This window comes from Ambystoma mexicanum, chromosome 7p (genome assembly GCF_040938575.1).
Source record: "Ambystoma mexicanum isolate Mex_15411 chromosome 7p, UKY_AmexF1_1, whole genome shotgun sequence".
In the NCBI taxonomy this organism is placed as follows: domain Eukaryota; kingdom Metazoa; phylum Chordata; class Amphibia; order Caudata; family Ambystomatidae; genus Ambystoma; species Ambystoma mexicanum.
In genome coordinates this window covers 843,078,372-843,091,348 of record NC_090939.1, presented here as the reverse complement: position 1 = coordinate 843,091,348, position 12,977 = coordinate 843,078,372, and the positions used below count along the sequence as shown (strand labels likewise).

At 43.5% G+C, this 12,977-nt stretch overlaps 1 protein-coding gene across 1 annotated transcript in view; it reads left to right on the top strand.

Moving 5' to 3' along the window:
* PCCA (propionyl-CoA carboxylase subunit alpha) overlaps window positions 1-12,977 on the top strand; it is a 3,020,006-nt gene that overhangs the window by 1,034,275 nt on the left and 1,972,754 nt on the right. The gene's annotated exons all lie outside the window — the stretch shown is intronic.

Here is a 12,977-nt window from a genome sequence, read left to right as displayed (position 1 = left end):
ATGCACCTGCTGATGAATCAAACGCAATTTCGGCATTAAAAGTCCACAATAAGTACTAAGAACATGATGTTCTACCTCTCTAAGTCGTTTTGGCTGAGGTGCGCACCAAACATTTGCCGGCCTCCCCATTACGATTTCGTACGGGGAGAGCCCAGTTTTAGCCTGTACAGACGTACGATTGCATAATAGCGCTATTGGTAATGCACCCACCCAACTCAACTTGCTTCCTGCACATATCAAGCTTATTTTTGACTTGAGAATCCTGTTGTGCCTCTCCACAAGACCGGCCGAACTCGGATGCCTTGAACTATGGAATCTCTTATCAATCTGAAGACCCGCACATATCTGTAACACCACTGCGCCCACAAAATGTGGGCCATTATCTGACCATAGGACACGGGGCAAGCCAAAACGGGAAAAATATTCTTTAAGCATTACTTTTGCCGTGCTCATTGCTGTGCAGTCTTTTAAGGGATATGCCTCCACCCACTTGCTGAAATGCACAGATCACCACTAAGACATATTTCAAATTTTGGCATCTCTCCATCTCTATGAAATCAAAATGGATCACCTCAAAAGGTATAGAGGGCGGGCCAAAACTGCCTATTGGAGTCACTGTTCCCTTTCCTACATTGTGTTGTAAACACGTGATACAGTTCTGCACCAACCTCTCTGCATTCTTCTTTGTTTACATTCTGCCATACTGTAGATAGGTGCTGTATTATCTTTTTCGCACATCTTACCTTTTTCTGTGCCTCGCATTTCAATATTGCTAGGCGCTTTGGAAACGTGAGTGCAGACAGCAATCATACAATCAAAGGGCCATGTTGAATTCTGGCACCATTTGATGTCAAAAACCCTCTCTCAGCCCAGAGTCGACCAAAGTTATGAACCACCCCAAAAGCGTACTGACTATCAGTATATATATTCACATTCAAATTTTCAGAAATCTCGCAGGCTCTGGTCAATGCTATTATCTTTGCGGCTTGTGCCGAGTTGTAGGGGATTCTTTTGCTTTCTACAGCGCTCTCTAGGGTAGTGATGGCGTACGCGGCAGTTGTCGTGCCATCAGGTAATTTAAAACAAGAGCCGTCACAAAATAACACTCCATCTGGCTCTTTCGCTGGGGTATCACTTAAATCAACTCTCCCCTTGGTTTCTTCCTCAGTGACCATTAAGCAATCATGGGGGGTGATTCATTCTCACCAATTTCTTTTATGGGTCTTTTATGGGTAGTGGCATTAATTCTGCAGGATTCGAAGCGCTACACCTCATAATTTGGATATGGGGCGCGAACAAGATAATCTCATATCTTGTCAATCTAGCAGAGGTGAGGTGTTGCGTCTGTTCTATTTAATAGAACGTCTATGGCATGTGGCACCATCAGAATTAAAGTATGCCCCAATACCATCCCTTCCGTTTGTTTCACTGACGCAGCAGCCATCTCGACAGATCGCAAACATCGTGGTAGTGCGCGCGCTACAGGGTCCAGCGCAGAAGAAAAATAGCTGCATGGCCTATTTCTTCCACCTTATTCCTGTGTCAAAACCGCCAATGCACATCCTTCACTTTCACACACAAACAGTCTAAAAACCTTCTCATAATTTGGTGTGCCCAAAACTGGACCAGAACATAATGCAGTTTTCAATTGATCAAATGCTCTCTGACATTCCTCATCCCACTGTAAAGGCATAACCGCATCCTTTCTACGCAAAATTACCGATCCATTGTCGGCAATATGACGCCATGCCTATCATGGCTCTGACTCCTTTCTGTGTCTTTGGAATAGGCATACAAGAAATACTTTCTATATGTTCTGGCGTTAGCCTTCTCCCTTCTTTCGAAATTAGGTAGCCCAAATAAGCCACCTCCTTTCGATTATATTGAAATTTCTTCAAACTAGCTTTATGGCCATGTGCCGCTAGGTGTGACAGTAGTAATACAGTACTTTCTTTACAATTCTCCTCTGTGTCAGCAGCTAATAGATCGTCTATGTATTGCAAGAGTACGCAACCCTCTGGTAAGTCTAGCATGTCTAGCTGATCTTTCAATGCTCTACTGTAAATACTCTGACTTTCCGTGTAACCTTGCGGAATCCGCGTGAATGTAAATGATCGTCCTAATGTGAACGCGAACAAATATCTGCTGTCCTTGTCCACCGGAATGCTAAAGAACACATTTTTTAGATCAACTACACTAAAGTATTCTGCTGAAACAGATATCATTGTCAATATTGTAGTGACATCTGGCACTAAAGGAAATTGTGGATCTACTACTTTGTTTAGTGCGCGCAAATCAATTATGAAATGGAATGGTACTTCATTGCGTCCTTTTTTATAAACTGGAAGAATCTGGCTGTTGCATGTACTGCCTGTAATTTCTTCAATTACCCCTAATTTCACCAAATCTGTAACAATACGCATTGCCCATATACAGGTTGGCACTTTACTTAGTTCTCCTGGTAAAGTTTCAGACATGAATTCTGACACAGGAGCATCTTGTGGCCAAATCGTTAGGAACACCCAGTCTGCCGTGCAATGTATAACGGAACCTAATTTTTTCAACAAATTTAATCCCAACAGGTTCTCTCCACAATTTTCTGTTAAAAGGAAAGGACAATGTTCAGTGAATGGTCCTATAGTAACTGGGACTGGTTGGGACACTGGGTTTATGACTGGTGTACCTGCGAACCCTACAGAAACATTCTTTTGCCCTGACAGTGGTATATCCGGAACCAAGTGATGGTCTATTGAACACTTTTGCGCTCCTGTATCTACAAGAAAGCGGTGCTCCTCATTCCTGACTCTCATTTCTACGTAGGGTCCTCTCTGATTCACGGGAATAGACACTGGTTCCGACCCCTGTCCTGGGCTGTCCTATTGGGGAAATAACACATCGTCCGATGTGTAATCATTACTGTTACTGTAATACGTGTTTGGCTGTGCATCGAAAACATTCCCACTCTTACCTCTATTTTCCCCACTCTGTTTTCCATACTGTTGGTTTTGCTGTCCCTGACTCTGGTTAGGGGCACTTTGGTTTTGGGCTTGGTTTTGATTACCTCCATTATTGTGGTGCTGCTGCATACTATTCCTATTTGGTCCATTCGCTCCTTGGTGCCCTCTATGCTGTCTCCTCTGACCAGACCCATTTCTATTCTGCAGATGCGGACATTGCGCTCGCCAGTTTCCTTCCTCCTTACAATACGCACACTGATTTGGTCCCACTGCTCCCCCATGCATATTCGAATTACTCCTTCCTTGTGCATTCCCTCTCCCTCTATTATGTCCTACTACTTGCTGCAGTATCGCCCGTGTTTTCAGATTTACCCTATCCTTCTCCTCTTTTTCTTTCTCCGCAGTCACTCTGTTCTCATAATATTGGGCCATGTGTAATACTTCGCCCAGCGTTTTTGATTGCCATGCACTCTCTGATGTCATTATTAAGTTCTGGATTGGAAGTTTTAACCCCCTCACATATTTGTCAACAAATAACCTCTTTCCCGATGCCGAGCGCACATCCTGCTCACTGAAGTCTGTAAATACTCCTTCAAACCTGTGAAAATAATCTATAGCTAACTCATCCTTGCCTTGTACACATGCAGTCAATTTATCCCATTGAATTCTTTTCTCTGGGACAATTTATTTTAATTTCTGTACTATGCGTGCTGGTAATGCTACCAGGTTCGGTCCCGGTGTTCCTCCAACCACTTTATTCCTGTCTTCTATTATCAAGTCCGCCCATGTGGCGCCAAGGGTCGTTATGTCATCCACCTTTCTTATTTGCTTCCATATGTCTGTTGGCAGGATCACTGGGAATATAAGGTCTATGTCACCCATGGTAAGCACGGATGATTGCAGGCAGGACTCTACTTCCTTGTAAAACCCTGCAGGATTCTTTCTTATATCAGGAATCGTCTGCTTTATGTTGTTCACCTCCTGTCTGGAAAAGGGGACATGCACATATTGGGTGCTATAATGGGCTGGTGTTGCCTGCGCCGCTACGTTGCCCATTGCGGGAACCTCTACTTTGGGCACAAAGGTAGATGGGACCTCTCTCATAGGAAATGCCCCACTTACTGTCCCTCCCCCTTCTCTCATGTGTAACAATATTCCCAGATCAAGCAATAGGGCTGTTTCCCCTGTCCCTCGCTCTAGTGCTCTTATATACTGCCATTATTTCGGGTGGGCTGGCCTTATCGTTTTTTATATCTTTGTCTAGTAAATGTTCAGCCATCGACTGCAGTGCTTTTCTTTTCATGGGCATGGAATATTCATCAAATATCTCATGTATCTCCATTGTGGGGCTACTGGGATCCGACATCCATCTAAATGCTTCTCGTATACATACTTTCAACTTGTCGCCCCTCTGCACTGACGACATTGAATGTGGTCGTATATACGGCTCTACAGCTTCCTTCCTATGTCTCCCGATATCCTTACCCCTGTACCCAGGTGTAGTAAACATTTCGGCATAATCATTATCTAATTCATTTTTAAGTTCAAAAAGTCCATATACATGTTCTCTCACTTCTTCATCCCTCTTCCTACAGCCTGCTAATGCATTCAAATCTAACAATCGCTGCGGTGGTAATTTCCCAATTACCTGTTTCCATCTCTCCACCAAATATTCACCCATGCATTCCAACACTACCTGTCTTTCGTTGCTTCTTCAGAAGTCATATATCGAAGCCAATGTTGTCGTCCCATCATTCCCGTCTATATACATCTCTGCCTGTTGCTGCAATTCCACCTTCCTTTCTTTGCTGATCGCACTGCGAGTTACCCTCGTGCATCCACGTTGTTCAGTCCCGCCTCTCGCCCCGTGGTTTCAACTTCAACCCCGGGAGGAACGGACGGTACAGAGTCTGTATCTAAGGTGGGAGGTGCGGATGGGACAATGGGAACAGGGAGTGTCTGCTGTGGGCCTGGTTGGCTAATAGGAAGTGTTACGTGCGCGGTCTGTGGCTGTGGGAGGGCTTCAGCTACAGGAGGGAGAGTTTGGGCTATGGGCGGGGTTTGAGCACTAGTTACTGCCGTGTTTGGCCTCACTTCTGATCTTGGGCCTTGTTTTGTATGGGTCAATATGTTTTCTATCAATTCATCTGCTATGTGCAATTCTCGTTGTGGGTATATTTTTTCTATATTCAACTGGTCACGTCTACCTGACCTCCTTAGACTCTCAGTCCACTCCTCCTCTTCCTTTTCTTCCGCTACTTCACCTTTCGATTTATGCCTGCGCGCATGCTTCGCTCTACTTCTAAGTCGGAGCATTGCTTCCCTTCTCCAGTCCTTAACGATATCAAATGCTGCAGGACGCGCTTTCTTTCTTATCAACACCCTTTCCAAGTTATCTATTCTCGCTATCTCAAAACTACCATTAATCGGCCACTGATGGTCTTGTTGCTTTCTGGTTTGCCTATGCGAAGTCTCACAGAATATTATTGCACCCACTCCATACTTCACATACATCTCATATGCCGGCGTTCCCCCAAATGGTGCAATTTGGCCATCTTCCAAAGATTGCCTACCACAGCGGAAAAACCCTGCTAGGGTGGACAATACCCCAGGCATGTTTCAACCTTCCCCCTGGTTAATCAACCTTACCTAGGGCGTTTGATTTTGCAAAGTCAACTCTCAACCAATATCAGGATTACTTTGAATCGGGGAATGACTCACCTGATAAATCAATTTGTCCTTTCGGACACAAGTCGTCTGTATACTGACGCAACCAATGACGTTGTGTCTGTGTTTCTTGGCTTCCGCCTCGTTTCGTGACCCTCGCCTCCTTGTTCTCTAGCCAGGCACGTCAATCAGGGATCAGATGTGTGCAGATCTGCAAAGGAATCTCATCACTTCTACAGGGCGCCCCGAACACCTCTTGATCGTCCCGCCCTCGCCGTTCTCCGCCTTGACTCAATTACAACGTATGCGATGGAACAAGTGGGGGAGGGTCCCTATTCGGGCGCCATCTTCAAAGGGGCCCCTAGGGGTCCCTTGCGTCTATGGAAACTAGGCGAGTCACCACACACGATACGTCAGACACGAGGTTGTATTCCCAAAGCTAGGGTTTATTGCAGAGCAAATAGTCTCAGTTGGCCAACTCAGTCTTACGCCCCGCGACATGTATCTCTAGACCTCGAGGGACGCAAGAGAGTGAATTACATACATCAGTTACATATATACAAAATGCATATCATACAATCAGCTATGACATGTTTAACACCCCCCTTTATTGGGTTTCTTTGAACTCTGTGTGATGATGGACACTTTCGACAATTATGACACCTTCAAATATCTATTCTAGTAACAATATTCAATTTGCAAGTGCGGAGGCATCTTTCAGTTGTTGAACAGGACACAGTGCTTCTGTTCTTGGAAGCGAGCTACATACGGGGGAAGAGTCACATTCCAGACCTTGCTATCTATGAGGTGCTATTCGTGTCCTGGGAGCCGATACGCGCTACAGGGCTCAGTAAAGGGGGACCGTAAGAAGAGCATAATTCAAGCCTTTAGCTGCTTTATTCAAACATATTCTACCATATAACGAGACTGGCTGGCAGCTGTGAAATGATAAAATGCCCTGCAGCTCTGCTTCAAGGCTACATTCGGGAGGGAGCCGGGCATTCTTTCCTGGCGCTGCCTACGTTGTGTTTCAACAAACTTGTTATCCTCGCGGCCCTGAGGCCTTGTCCTTTCACGTGCAGACAACAATGTTTTACAGTCGAGCAGTGTAAGCAGAAAATGTGCTGCGAAGCAATAAGAACAGAAAGCAATGAGCAATGGTTAGAAAACATAATGGCGATACTTGTTACATCAAAATGGTCGCTCATTGGCAAACTCGGAAACCTATATGTCTGTCATATCGTGCATGAGACAGTTGGCCCACGGCCACCAAAATACGTTTGCCGTCAAATATGAGAGGTATCCATTTTTCTAGACTGACAATATAGCGCTTTATACCAAAGCGCTGTACAGTTACAACAGGGTACATTTAACATAACAAAAACTGTAACAGAAGCAAATTACAAACATGAATCAGTCCCAAAAACAGTATGTAGAGCAATTATTCAGAGGGGTAAGGGGAGAGGAGGGGGATGGCTAGGGGGAAGGTAGGAGGATGATGGAAAGGAGGGGGTGGGGAGAGGTTAAGGGGGCGAAGAGGGGAAAGGGGTTGGACAGGGGAGTGAGAGGAGGGGTGGTGTAGTATTGATTTAAAGGTGATGATCACCTATTAAGTGGTATACATTTCATCCAGCTACAATGCTCCCTATATCCAAGAATGGAAGCGCGTACATCACAGCATCCTAATTAAGTCAAGTGATTGCTATCTTGGGAAACGTCAACCTTTGGCAAGAGTTGAAGGTTGGTAACCAGGCAGCCCAATTTCGACACTGATTAATGTAAGCTACCAAACTGCGTAGTAACCCCTTCACATTGATTGCCAAACTCTGGCCATCCTGATAAGTAGCTTTGAACTTGAGCAACCCTATACAAAATCTCCTGTGCTGTCCCCCAGTTAATTCTGTCCTCCTGGCCACATGACATGGGAACCATAGCACCCGGAACGCCTCTATCACGCAGAGTTTAGGAGACCCATGAAATGTGTGAACCTATCTAAATTTCAGAATATCTTTAACTCCCAATACACTAACCAAGGACATTGCAGTCCTTCCTAACTATCTGGTGAAATAGCTGAAACTTGTAGATATCTTTGCCTATAAAATAAGAAAAACAAATCTGCACAAGAGAGCCAACATCTTGTCCGATGTTTACCTCAACCCATGAACAATTGAGCCCTGAATGCTGGAAAACAAGTTGTATTGAGGACATTTCAAATAGTCAAGAGACATGATCCTCTTTAAGATTGAAGCTTGAAGTTACCATTTCTGAGTGTTAGGAAAACAAAACTGTTAGTCCAGAATTGTGTTGCCTCAGCAGTTAATAGTAATTCAGATGATTTTAGTGTTTTCAGGGAACTTAATGGCCCTCCACACATTTTATAGTAGTTACCTTCCCTTGTCCTGCTAAACAAGTTTTTTTGGGCCTTCAGGAAAAACAATGCAAAACATCCAAACCACTACCTAAATGTGTAACAAACCTGAAAATGTTACAAGGTAATTAAATCTGTATCTGCTCTGAGATCATATACTTTAAACATGCCACAGAGACTCCACTCCAATCTTGGCCAGCTCTTCAATGGCCAAAACAAAACATTAGATAATGGGTCACTAAACAACTAACGAGTCCAGCGACTCCCAGTCGATTTTGGATGATAGCCCATCAACGTTTAGACCTATCAGAAGCACAGAGACTTAAATTATTCAGGGGAAGACATTCTTAGGCTTTTGATAAGGAAACCACTGCTGTCCTAATGTTGTTAGACCTGTTGGCACCCCCCGCAATGCAGTGGACCTCACATCCTTCTAAGTAGGATACAACAGAAGCTCTGCATTCGGTGAACTACCTTGATCCATTTATCCTTCTTGCTTATTAAGGATTGCAGCGCCTCTGTCTTATTGGGTGAGGTCACATCCAACCAGTCAGCCTTGAATATCAGGGCACCCAAGGGTCCACCATTTGCCCTTGGCTGTTCAACAGTTACATTCAACCATTAGCCTCCCTGTTGTATACATTCTCTATCATTTAAGATTTATGTAGATTGCCAAAATTATATTCTGACTAATAGAGCCTGAAAGAATGTTTCCAACTGTCTCCTCAGGGTGCATAGTAGATGACTCAAAATAACCTCTCCCTGAACCAGAGTATGACTCAAATTGTTTTTCAATGCCCAAACAACATAGGCCTGTGACATCCCCTCGCTTTCTAAGAACATAGGCATTTTACTCAATGAAGCCATGTCTTTTACCCCTCAGATTGGGTATGCAGTTAGGAAGGCTCATTTCTAAATAACCATTTTAGGAAAAAGTCCCTATACCTTGAAATTAAACAATTGTATCTAGCTAAATCCCTTAAATTCCTTAAAGGTGGCAATTGTAACGGGATATTCAAAGGCCTGAACAAATTTCAAACTCAGCCTGTTACAGAATCATTGGCTCAAATGATTGTGGGCCTTAAGGCCTGTGGTCACAGCGCACTGGGCTTCAAAGCCGTGTTGGCCATTGAATATCACTTCCCTCTCAAAATACTGCCTGACCCATTTCCAACTGTTCAAGAGAGGTCTTTGTTACATTGCTGTCCTGTTGTCTCTTGCCCGACTGACACAGCAGAGCACCAAGATCCAAGAATGAGATGCTTCTCATGCGACCCAAACCTAGGAAGTGACTACAGGGGGTAAATCCTTTTACTACGCAGCGCAATACTGGAACAACTTATCTAAAGCCTTCTGACTTAACCATTCCCGAGCGTGAATGGAGAAAGAATCCTAGCCCTCTCACACTGGGGAAATACAAAGAAGCAACACATGCCTTTAAGAAAAGCATCATTAAGGCAAAAGGTGAGAAGACATCTCCCGGATTGACAATGCAAAGTCTAGTTCAAATGAACTATTTAAAATTCTAACAGAATTTGAGAGCCGTACATCCCCATTTCCTCCTACAAAAAAGGACCCAGCGTGGTGTCAATCTATTCAAAATGAATTCTCGACCAAAACTATCAGTCATCAACTGGCTATTGCTAAACAGCAGGCCAGCTCAACATCTCATGAAAACCAGCTCTCTTGTGAACACTTCAGTTGGGAATAACATCAACCCACCTACTCTTAAATATGAGTTTCACAGCTGTTCAGAATCAGAAATTCTGGTCATAGTGGAAAAACTTAAATCTACATCATGACTTGGAGACGTCTGCCCCACCGACTTTGTGAAAGGATCTCTGGATGTTCTCATTCCCTGGATTACCGGAATGGTTAATATGTCCTTCAGTGATGGCATTGTGCCTGCCTCCTTGAATGATGTTTGGATAACTCCCCTGTTGAAGAAAACTACTCTGGACCTAGCCATAGTCGAGAACTATAGGCCAATCGCCAATGTTCCCATCTATTGAATATCCTTGATCGAGTAGCGTACCTACAGCTACAAAAATTCATAGAAGAGAATGAGATCTTAAATGCACATCAATCTGGTTTCAGAGCCTAACATGGAACTGAGACTACTCTATTCGATCTCAAATATAATATTACATGGATTATAGCACAAGCTCACCCAGCCCTACTCATACTATTGGACCTCTATGCAGCTTTTGATCACAATTTGCTGCGGGAGAGTCTGAAAAACATTGCTGGGGCATGCCAATGGATTACATCTTTCTTAGGACCCAGAATGTCTAGAGTGGCAGTAGGGCATGGCCAGGCATTACCAATCTCCTCCACCTGCGGAGTACCACAGGGATCCTGCCTGTCTCTTATCCTAGTCAGTATCTATACTAGACCTCTTCTTGCCCTTCTGGACAAACTGGTTGTTAGATATGCTAACTACGCAGATGACGCCCAGGTACTGTTCGCGCTTACTAGGATACACTCTCAAGATTCCAAAATTGTGAATGGAGTTTACCAGGAAATCCAATCATGGATGGCACGGAACTCCTTGGCTCTGAATAGTGCGAAGACACAGCTCCTCATTATCGCCTCTGGCCCCAGGTTGAAAAAACGTCATGATCGTATGCCCACTTTACTATCACAGGGATTCATATTCCAGTCAGTAAATCTGTGAAAACCCTGGGTGTTATCATTGACCACACGCTGTCCATAAAACATGTCTCACAAACTCTCTCCTCATGTGGCCATGTGATTTAATTGCTCCACCAAATTGGCCCCTATCTTTCCAAAGAAAATAGATCCCTACTGGCAGCTGCTCTAGTCAACTCCTGTCTAGATTACTTTAATAGTCTTCTGGCCGGCACTCCAGAGGCGAACCTACACTGCAGACTAGCCAAAATGGCTCTCGGGCCATTTATGGTCTAACTAGATGTGAGCATGTTTCTTTCATTAGGAAAGCACTGCATTGGCTACCCGTTAAAGTATAAGGCAAACGACATTATCTTTGACCTACAAATGCCAGCGCAGCCCCCTGGCATTTGACGGACAGTCTATCCTCTAAACAATCCACTTGGATATTACGCTCCAATGACAACCACGCTCTGAATCAACCACGTTACTGCCTGGAAAAATGTGGTGGTAGTTTTGAGACTCGCTCTTCCAGGGAATGGAATGTGTGTCCGCTGAGCATAAGAGTCTCATCCTCCTTGATGCTCTTCAAGAGGTCTGTGAAGACTTTCCTCTTCAATTCAGCAGACTAATTTTCCTGGCTCTGTTCCCTCCCTCTCTCTATGGTTTCCTCTTCTCTCTTATGCGCTCTGAGGCCCATGGGCGTGTAGCGCTTAACAAGAATTCATATAAATAAATTAAACTCCCCTCCTTCAAGAGCTTACAATTACATGTTAGCTAGACTCTTCAGCTCCCCTTGCCTCTTACATCTGATGTGTCCTCTTACTTCAGGTGTCCACTAAGAAGTGCATTGTGAAACGGGCCCTAGATTTATGCTTTGGAAGTATTTTCTAATTCTCATATTTAGCCCACTTCTGAATAGTAGTCTACATTACCTGCTCTTTGCTATGTGAGATACTGGGTCTTTTTGTGATTTACCATGTTTGCTGCTTTGTTCGGAAGCTTTCCTGCTGTTGTCCCGTACCCTACGGTTTTAATTCCGATTGGTTTACTAGGGTCTTTGTGGCACTGTCTAACCAACATCCATTGGTCAGCTGTATTTCTGTTACTCATACACCTGCTGGGTCAATTTCAGGCCGAATACACCCCAACGCCTGTCTCTTGTGTGCTTGAAGTGACGTGTTCTTATTTGTGTGCTTTAAAAACGCCAATGCAGTAAAACTGATGAATGCAAATGGGGGTTTACAAATACTGTGCAGAATATGCTAACTTAAACCTTAAAATAAAGGGGCACAGAATGAATACAAACAATCAGACCTATAATTGAGAAAAAAATATCACATGCTCATTGCAATAAGTCATAATTGAATCCACTAAAGGTTAACTCATTTCATTATACAAACACATGGTTTTAAGGCGAAAGGACAAACCACCTGATTTAATGTCGAGCCCTATATCGGCTGATTAACACAGGTCCTACTCAAAGGTATTTTCGTGATTCTCATCTACTGAACCTTCATCGGGACTAATCTTTTCGTTTTGAACAGACCATATGATAAGATCATATTATATGGAAAAGGGGGCTCCACAGTACCAGAGGGTATGCCATGGGTGGTTTGGCGTACTCTCTGGTCCTGTGGGTCTCCTCTTCTATTATTTTACCATATTACCTGTTAAAAAACCAAGATTCGTCCTGAAGAAGGTGGATCAAAGGAGTTCAGCACTGAAACATGTGCATCAACATTTTCGAAGATGCTTTTGATTAGGATCTGTCTTAATAAGCTGAAATTCGGTTTGCTCGTAAGCATGGGATTTTCTTTGCTCTTTAAAGTGGCATTATTGCATAATTAAATTGGGTAACTCGTAGTGAATTCATTGGTAACTTTGTACAATAATTGTGTACTTTTTTTTTTTTTAAGTATTCCATTTTTTTTTAAAATGTGAATTTGATGTTTTGTTTTATTATACTCAATTACAGAATTCTCTTAGTGAAGAAAACACGTTTTTCTTAAATTAGCAAAATTGGGATAATATTGGGCAACTCCATAATTTATACCTGCACATGCTTTTTAGGTTTAGCTGTGACTGACTCATGGTGATATAATTCAACATTATAATGTATTTAATGTACATGGAGGAATACAGTTTGAGTATATTGTTCTGTATGCCCTAGTTCCTACTGAGAATGGCTTCCTTCTACTGTGCGCAGAAGGTCTTTGAGAGTAATGCCAGCTTAGGCCTCAGTCCTAGTCTTCAGTTGTGTTTGGTTGTTACCTGTACTTAATTGTTGAGATGTGTCCCCCAGTGCTACCTTCCCATGGCCCAACCTTGATTCTTGCTTTACGAGTCGATTC